The 8,980-nt window shown below is 44.7% G+C and overlaps 1 non-coding gene and 1 pseudogene across 1 annotated transcript; one reads left to right on the top strand and one right to left on the bottom strand.

The window, feature by feature from the left end:
- The first annotated feature begins 848 nt into the window (after positions 1 to 848).
- TRNAV-AAC (transfer RNA valine (anticodon AAC)) lies at positions 849 to 922 on the top strand. The gene has a single exon. It is a non-coding gene; the product is annotated as a tRNA-Val (tRNA).
- A 1,722-nt stretch (positions 923 to 2,644) lies between these two features.
- On the bottom strand, positions 2,645 to 5,532 carry LOC136516981 (transcription factor PHYTOCHROME INTERACTING FACTOR-LIKE 13-like; annotated as a pseudogene).
- Positions 5,533 to 8,980: the final 3,448 nt, after the last annotated feature.

Raw genomic sequence — 8,980 nt, 5'->3', positions numbered from 1 at the left:
TCACATGCATGTATTGTCTGCGTGACTTGGTACCTACCGGGGACCGGGACCGGGACCGGTACGGGGATAAGGACCTTAGTGGACGTGCTCGCTTCCTCCCAAATTATAAGACGTTTGCACGAAAAAACTACTATTTAACACGCTTGCACAATGATTAAATTTGTAAAAAAAAATAGTATCAACATTTTATGACTTACATATTATCAAAACATATTTTTTATGACGAATTTAACGATAATTATCTAGTAAAATAAATATTGTTATATATTTTTATATAAATTTAGTCGAATTTGAAATCATTTAGCTTAGTATAGTACAATTCTAAACTTACATCCTTATCTGAAACGGATCGAGTACTTACGTACAACAAGCATGCAATGCGTGCTGTCATTGTGTCGAGCGTGCACGACACTGAAATATGGTCTGGGACTAGGAGACTGTCACCGATTAACCTGCAAGGAATTGGGAGGAATCAAGCAGAGCAGCGTAGGGTTTGGATAAGAAGCAGAAAGGGAGAACAAGTTCAACAAGGCAACAGGAAAGGAACAAGAAAAGTTCATCCTCTGGCGCCTGCGCCTCGTGGTGTAGTTTTGAGCGTATACGGGATTGCTAACCTTTTTTTTTTTTTTTTTGAGGGGAAGCTATAAAACCCATGGACCTTGAATCCGGGGCAAGGCCGCAGTGGGCCGCTCGCGCCTCGACACGAGCCCACCACTGCACTCGCGTAAGAGGGGACCGTGGGCTGTCTCCTCGTCACCGCGGGTTAGGCTGGCCCGTCTAACGGTGCCGAGGCTTTGTCGAAGACAGAATTTCTTTATTAAAACTCTGATTTGAAATCTAACACCAAAGGTTTCGTGGTGTAGTTGGTTATCACGTCAGTCTAACACACTGAAGGTCTCCGGTTCGAACCCGGGCGAAGCCATTTTCTCTTTTTTTTTTGAGCTAATTTTCTTCTGTCATTATACAGTTCCCCGTAAATAAAAATCATTATACAGTTCCCGGTAAATAAAAAAGCAAAGCAATCTGTCATTATACAGTTCCCCGTAAATAAAAATCATTATACAGTTCCCCGTAAGTAAAAAAGCAAAGCAAATAGTTTTCTTCTGTCACGCAAAGAACTTACCTCTTAGATAAGTCCTAAAATAAAGGAGAGATGAAGATGCAGACAACTTTGGGCATGAACTCCATCCAAACTCTAGTCTCTAGCTATAAAACACGGCATCGATCCCAGAGTATTGTTCTGCTCATGGATGGCGACCCAAGTGATGAACCCTAATAAACTCAATGCAGACATCAACATCCAAAGCCTCCTCCCAGAAGCTTGCCATGTGCTCATCGCTTCCCTTTTCCCTTTGTTTATAAGTTAGGGAGGAAAAGGCATCAATTATTATTACTACACACAGAATACCACGCTACATGTTCCCGTGAAACAACTGCTAAAAAAACAGTAGCAACACGAAAATCACTGTCCAGATCCAGAAACAGCCATAGCTCTGATTGTAATATAGCCCAACATTCCAACGAGGCAAGAAGAAAGCGCCAAGCCATATATATATGCATCTGAAGAATAACCATGAGTCGAAAGCAACAGGGGAGCAAGGAGAAGTATAGTACAGGGGAGGGATCCAAATCCAATCCAAATGTGGTAGACAGAAGAGCTCAGGAGATATGAGCGTCTGATCCTATCATCACCGGTTGCAGTGAGCATGTGCTGATAGGGCCCTGAGTGTAACATGCACTTGAATGCTGTAACATCATAGAAAAAGTCTGGAGAAGGAACCCCCTCCAGTCTGAACTCTGAAGATGAGAGCCTGGCATCTTGCAACAAGCCAACTAGCCAACAAGTCTAGGGCTCCACACAGATTCTCGCGTCTGCTGTGAGCCACAAGTTCGCCAGGAGGATGCTGAACCGTTGCCGTTGGAGCATGCCCACAGTCCACGTCGTGTGAAGATGCATGGACTGACTGGCGAGCTCATATCCAGCAGACCAATGTTGTGACTGTTGGTTCCCCGGTAATAGGAGAGCAGGCAGAAAGACAGGATTGATTGATATATGATATGCATATGCACTTTGGATTCATAAGGCTTGTTATCCAATCTGTTTGTAGGTAGGACCTGTTGGTTGGATTTTGGTCAGTTGACAACAAATTCAACACTCCCTTATTAATTTTTTTTAAGAAAAAACAAACAAACTGCAAACATCTCATTGATTTAGTATAACAGTAGTATCGAAGGGAAAATGTTTCCACAGTACCTTATGACATCCTAGGAATTGACTGCTGATTGAATACTGTTGTTAAGATCAGTACATCTGCACATCTCAGGGGGAGAAAGGTTGCTATCTAACTGCAACTCTGCATTTACATGTAATTGTAGCATTCATGTCCCAGACAAGTATATTGCCATATTGATGTAGATATACTACAGTGCAGCTATAGAGATGTCCACCTGCTCCTCATCATGTCAGTATTTTCAGTGATTGCCAGAAAGAAGATCCTTTCTTGATCCTGTAAGTGTCAAGAAAAGGATGGTTAAACCGACTAGTCTTGACGTTATCTAACTCTTTCCTAATATGTACAAAACTGTCAATTCAATCTCAAGGAATGGATCCAGCCGTTTAAACTCACAGGTTGTACTTCATAAGTTCATATAATACTCATCCATTCCATTCTCTCTTGAACACAGTATGCAGCTCGAGTTCTTCCACAGATACAATATGGTGGTAGACAGGCAGTTGCCTTGTTACCTATACTAGACTCCTAATAATAACTCTAAAACTAAGCTTAGATGTCAAAGAATATGTTGCTGACACTTCTGTACAGATATACAACTCGAGGTACCTATGCTATGTATTGTCAGTCTATCAGCTGCAACACCTTACAAGATTTTGGTCACTCTAAACTCCATCAAAAGTAGGTGGTTGCCCTGCCCTAGAAGTTGGCACAACAGTACTAGCAGCCACTTCCAGTATATTATTGGGTTCTTCGGCCTTGTGCTATATGATGTCCATAAACATGGGGTCCTGGTACCTGCACAACAATTGACGGTTTCTTTAGCTTAATCAGCTAGGTGATGAGCAGACAAAAGAAGGTTGAAAAATTGTCCCTGAAATCCATGACATCTGGGTCCTCATATTGTGATCTCACCTGAGGTACCACTGCTGTTCGCCCATCTAGGTGAAGGAAGTGATTACTTGCCTCCCTGAGGTGACCGTTTTGCATCTGGTTCAGCAGCGTTCAGTGGATTCATTGGATTCATAGCTGGAGATGAGTTCAGAGGGATATGATTTGGACAGGGGGTGGCTCATGTATGGTAATCTTGGCATCTGACTTAGGCCTTGTGCTGCAGGTATGCAACCTGAATTCATGCCTAGAGCCATTGGTGGCATGAATTGGTGAGCACCAGGAAACATCATTGGCGCCATCCCAGAAGTCATCCACATGATCTGAAAAACATGTTTATTTCGTAGTTTCATTCGGTACCAGCAAATGATCTTGTATGGGATCATGTAAGTTTAGGTTGGAGTAGCTGCTAACCTGAACTTGCATTTGGAGGGACTTGAGATACTCAATCGTCTCGTCTAGTATTGACGCTTTGTCAGTCTGACAATTAGAGTTGATAAATAAAGTAAGACTAAAATGAGATGGCTGAAAAGCAAACTAAACATGCTGACAATGATCAAGGACATATGTTACCACTGCACCAACAGAGTTTCATTATACAAGGGACTTGCACACCTGACAAGAAAAGATGCATAATACTGTATTAATATACCTTGTTGCAGTGCGGGATCAGCTCTTGCAACGCACGCATCTTTTCATTGATCCGGTCCCTTCTTCTCTACATCAGCATTCAGCAGCAGTCAAGAACGCTGTAAGAACAATTTACCAACAAGCTGCCTGCCTTTCTGAAAATAGGCTTTTCTTTGATAGCACAATCTGATTCTGATCTCACCCTCTCTGAGAGATTATGGACTTCAGCTGCACGAGTCCGGCGTTTCGGCCCATGTCGCCGCGACGGTTTGGTCTCCTCAGTTGCCTCCTCACACTCGGCATCCTGCGATTTCCTCATCAATTGTATTCCACTCAAGCATCCCTATTTCCTAGTAGTTCGTTCAGGATACAGGTTATACAACCAACCAAACAAGATGAACAAAGTAGACACCTCGCTCGGACTATCTGAGTTGTCTCTACACCTCCCCTTCCTCTTGTGGACATGGACGCTGTCACTGGGCAGCCCGGATCCCCCAAAGTTGCTTCCAGACCCACCGGACGACGATGTGCCATCGTGCGCGCCGGCACCGCTCGGCCCCTCCGACTGCAATGCTGCGTCCTTCCCGCTGGTCCCTGCCGGCGTCCTGGGCACCTGGTTGCTGCCGCAGAAGGTTGAGCAGATGTCGCCGGCCCAGCTCGAGTCGACGCCGCTGCTCCCAACCGGCGGCAGCGGCGAAGGCTGCGAGGTAGGGCCCGGGAGCGTGCCCTCGTGTTGCGGGGCGGCGTCGGCGATGGTGCTGTACCAGAGCTGCGTGTACAGGTCCTTCTCCAGCGCGTCGTCGAGGGTGTCCGGGAACCACGCGGCCGTCTCCTCGCCGGTGAGGCCGCTGGTGCCCGGGCGGTCGCGGTCGGAGGGCGACGGCGCCGGCCGGTAGGTGCGCCTGGGGCTGCGCCACGACGCTCCCGTTGTGCCACAGCAGCTCGATGAGGTCGTCGTCCGCGCTGCGGGCGCCATTGGAGGGAGCACGCGCAAATCAGCGTCCGTCCATGGACCATCAATCAATCAATGGGCACGAAAGGAGAGGGGAGCGAATGGCGAAAACAAAATCCTTACACTATGGGCTTCTTCTGATTCACCGCCGCCGACCTCGCATTGCCGTCCATCTCGTCAGGATTTCTAGGACCCAGAGAAGAACGCCTCGTCTCCTGCAGAAGGAGAGAAGCCCCGTGGCAAGAACAGCCGGCGTCAGGGAACTAACCAAGACAAGAAACTTCTCCGTCGAAGCAGAACCCAAAGAGAAGGTGAAGGAGAAGGAGAAGGAGAAAGAAAAAAAGATAGGCAAGAAAGGGGAGGAGAAGAGAAGCTAAGCTAGCTACCCTTCTCGATTGCGGAAGAGAGAAAGAAGATAGAGAAGCCTTGGTACTGCTGATGAATACTGACGACTGAGCCGGTGAGCTGACGTATACCTCTATCAAGTCTAGTACCTGAATCTGAACGGAGTACTGCTCCGCTCGAGCAGAGATACCTTGCGCAAGTCGTCTTCTACCCCGCCTCCGTGCAAGCTGCAAACAGGAGCAAGCACAGGAGCTTTTAGGAGGCAGGTCCGTAGCAGCACGGCATGAGCACACACAAGTCGGAGTGCTCGTACACCGGGTGGCTGTGGCTGCGCCGCTGCCCCGTTAATAAGTGTTTTCTTACTGTACTTCGCTCTCTCGAGAAAGAAGAGAGGCCGTGTGGTGGCGGGTTGGGGAATTTCCGCGTGGATTTTTCCCAGGAAATAATGGGGAGTGGGATTGGGATGAGAAGGACGCGATTTTTGCAGCTGCGATTTCGATGGCGGAGGCAGGACAAGCGTTGGCATCGTTCACCTGTTGGCTTATGGGTTGCAGCCAACCCAAACCAATCAGCCAATAATATTTTTTTCTCGCAACAAACTGGCACAGTTAGAAACCAGTGAATAGGCCGGTTGTCGGATCCCCTTGGCGCGGGATAAATGTCGGCCCTGGGAATTGGCAGCTTGGAGCAAGGAACGGATGCATCGTTTGCCATTGCTCTGCTCCTGCTATTGCTGCAAGCTGCTTCGGATTGCGTAAATAAACTACTGTAATAATGAGAGTTGGTTTCTCCTCTGCAACTGAAGGCACTGTGATTTCCTCTCCATCTTCTTCTTGTTTTGGAGGAACAAGATTCCCGTTATCTGTTAAAAAAAATAAAAGAGTATCCTTTTGGACGGCTCATGAGTGTGGTACGCATGAGCGATCCTGCAAGGCTGCAATAAGGGCCTGTTTAGATTTAAAAAATTTTACGTAGTACTCGTCACATCGAATCTTGCGGTATATGCATGGAGTACTAAAGGTAGACGAAACAAAAAAAAACTAATTGCACAGTTGGGTGAGAAATCGCGAGACGAAACTTTTGAACCTAATTAGTCCATAATTAGACACTAATTACCAAATACAAACGGAAAATGCTACAGTAGCCAAAATCCAAAAAAATTTGGATCTAAACGGGGCCTAAGAATTCCAAAGGGATTGGATTTGGATCATTCGTCGAAATCTTAAAAGAGTCAAAGCAGTTTTTTTTTTAAAAGGTACGGGATGTAGTACCCATCTTTTTTAAGTAGGCTGCAAGAACATTCCGGCATATCATGGTGAAGGGGAATTCATTCATGACCAGAGCTGATTCTTGCCATCTGCAACTCATGATGGCTTATAACTCTAAACTCAATCATAAACAGTGACAGTCTGACTGATTGATAAGTGCGTTGATCACGCTTTGTTTAGTTTGCAAAAATTTTGGCGAAATAGTATTGTAGCACGTTCGTTGTTATTTGGCAATTAGTGTCCAATCATAGTCTAATTAGGCTTAAAAGATTCGTCTCGTGAATTTCGTCTAAACTGTGTAATTAGTTTTATTTTTTATTTATATTTAATGCTTCACGCATGCGTCCAAAGATTTAATGTGACAGAGAATCTTCAAAAATTTTGCAAAATGGAAGGGAACTAAACGTTACCTCAATGAACAAGTAGTCAAATACGTGTAACATCAGACAGTACCCAATTTTCGTACTCATATATTTAGTAATTAGAGTCTGCAGCTGAAAGAAAACGAGGATATATATAGCCTTGGAGAATATAAGGATAGCGTCTTCATCGACGGATCCGATCTCGATCTGCTTGTCTTTATTTCTTTTTCATGATCATGGCGGAAGCTCCTGCGTTCAGTAGAAAGCATGTGAGCATCCAGGTTCGAGGCGACGTTCAGTCATTCCATGCGTTAACAAATTTTACTCTTACACAGGACGACAACGGTTAGCTATTTGACTTATAAGCCATAGCATATCAGTCAACGAACATAGCATATCAGTCAACGAACAGTATTTTTCTTTCACACCAAATCAGTCAACAATACTTTCAGCCATGGCTTATAAGTGAAACAAGTCCAGATGAACGGGGCTGCTATCTCTTTCGAGAGTACCTGAAAAAGTTACTGTATTTCTAATCTTTCTTCTGAAAACTGATAAATAAATATGGCATATCTGCTAGTTGCCGCCCGCTGAGAGAGAGAATAAATTGACAGGGAAATGTTCCATCCATATTGCCGAAACCGACTGCAGAACCTGGGCGAGAGCTAGCAGCTTGGTAGAGTAGCTCGCCATCCAGTTCATCTCGATCATTCTCTTGTGGCCGTTTTCCTCACCCCGTTCCTTTCTGCCGCTATCTCGCAATTAATATTCCTATTGAAGAAGAAAACGTTTCTTTTTCTGCAGGGCAGCGAGCTGTGAGTGATCTTAGCCTTGATGGAGGCAGTGCCAACCAGGTGCGGCTGCGCCAATGGGAGCCCGGATTTGGATTACAGATGGGTACAGCACGGCCCGGGCCATTCTCATCCTCAAACAAGATTGCTGTGATCTGCATGCGGCGCTCAACACCAAGAGCTTGCCGACAGCAAGCGCCGCTGGCTGCTACAGCCTACAGCTCCTTAGGCTGTCTCCACTCTCTTCTAAAAGTTCTAACTTGCTGCCTTGTACAATGCAAACCCATCTATCTCCCAATGTCCCAAACGACGATCCATGTATGTATGTAGCAGTATCTAATCCAGGGGCTGACGCATCAAAATCAGTTTATCGTGTTCCCTGTGCTTCTCTGATTGTTCAGCTGGAGAAAGGTGTTTTGTTGATTGGTTGTTTCTCAAGCTGTATAAGCACACTCTGTCTGTGTTGGAGCGGCTTGATACATGTACAACATTTTTTTTTCCTTTTTTTAGTATAGAGATCCACGACTCTACTCTGCATATTTCGATAAGAAAATATACTACTCTCTCTGTTCTAAATTCTAAGTTCCTTTTGATTTTCTACAGTACATAGGCTTCACTATGTAATATTTCAGCTATATATCAAGGCATAACATATATTTAGGATGCATAACAGAAATCATGTACCTAAAAAAATTAAAAGTACTTGCAAATTGAAACAGGCGAAGTTTCTATACCTTTCTGTGTTAGGTCAGTAGTATTTGTTTATACTGGTTCATCAACTTGTGTTCCCAAACAAGCTTTAAATTGAGAGACCGCATGAGCATTACAAGTTTGTGGAGAATATTAAGATCCACAGCTAATAGTTGTTTATTTTTGCTCTCTTTGTTTAGGGCTTGTTTGAAACGCGGGAAATTTTTCCTCTGTTCCTAGCGTTTTTCATGTGAAATTGAACTGATTCCTATGAAACTTCTGCGTGATTCCGATAAATTCCTGTGTTCCAAACATGTCCTTATTGTCAAAAGTAATAGACATATAACTACTCTGTAATTTATATTCGATGTGATAAATGCCAAAGGGGCTCTAGTCTAGTTGGTGAGAGTACCCTGGTGGCACTCTTCAGGTCCTGAGTTCGACTCCCCTGTGGGAGCGAATTTCAAGGCTGAGGTTAAAAAAATCCCCTCGTCCATCCCATATCCAAAGCATTGGGGGGCACCAACCAATTCTCACTTGGGTAACAGAAGCCACCGTGTAAGGGTGGGGCGAGGGTTCGAGGGTTTTCTCGGCCTAGTGAGAAGGTATTCTTCTTATTTGGAATGCTATGTGGGCAGTCTTAAACCCTTCGGGTCAAGTTTTTTTTTATTCGATGTGATAAACAATCACTACCTGCTTCCTCAAAATGATTGCAAAATTACTAATTTACCGTGACTCCCCATGTTCCAAAATGGTTAGGCCAGTCTCAATGAGGGTTTTAAAGAAATTTTATTCTCATTTAATAATGTGACACATCAAC

This window comes from Miscanthus floridulus, chromosome 2 (assembly GCF_019320115.1).
Source record: "Miscanthus floridulus cultivar M001 chromosome 2, ASM1932011v1, whole genome shotgun sequence".
In the NCBI taxonomy this organism is placed as follows: Eukaryota; Viridiplantae; Streptophyta; class Magnoliopsida; order Poales; family Poaceae; genus Miscanthus; species Miscanthus floridulus.
The sequence above is the reverse complement of the archived record's forward strand: the minus strand, read 5'-3'. Positions and strand labels throughout refer to the sequence as shown.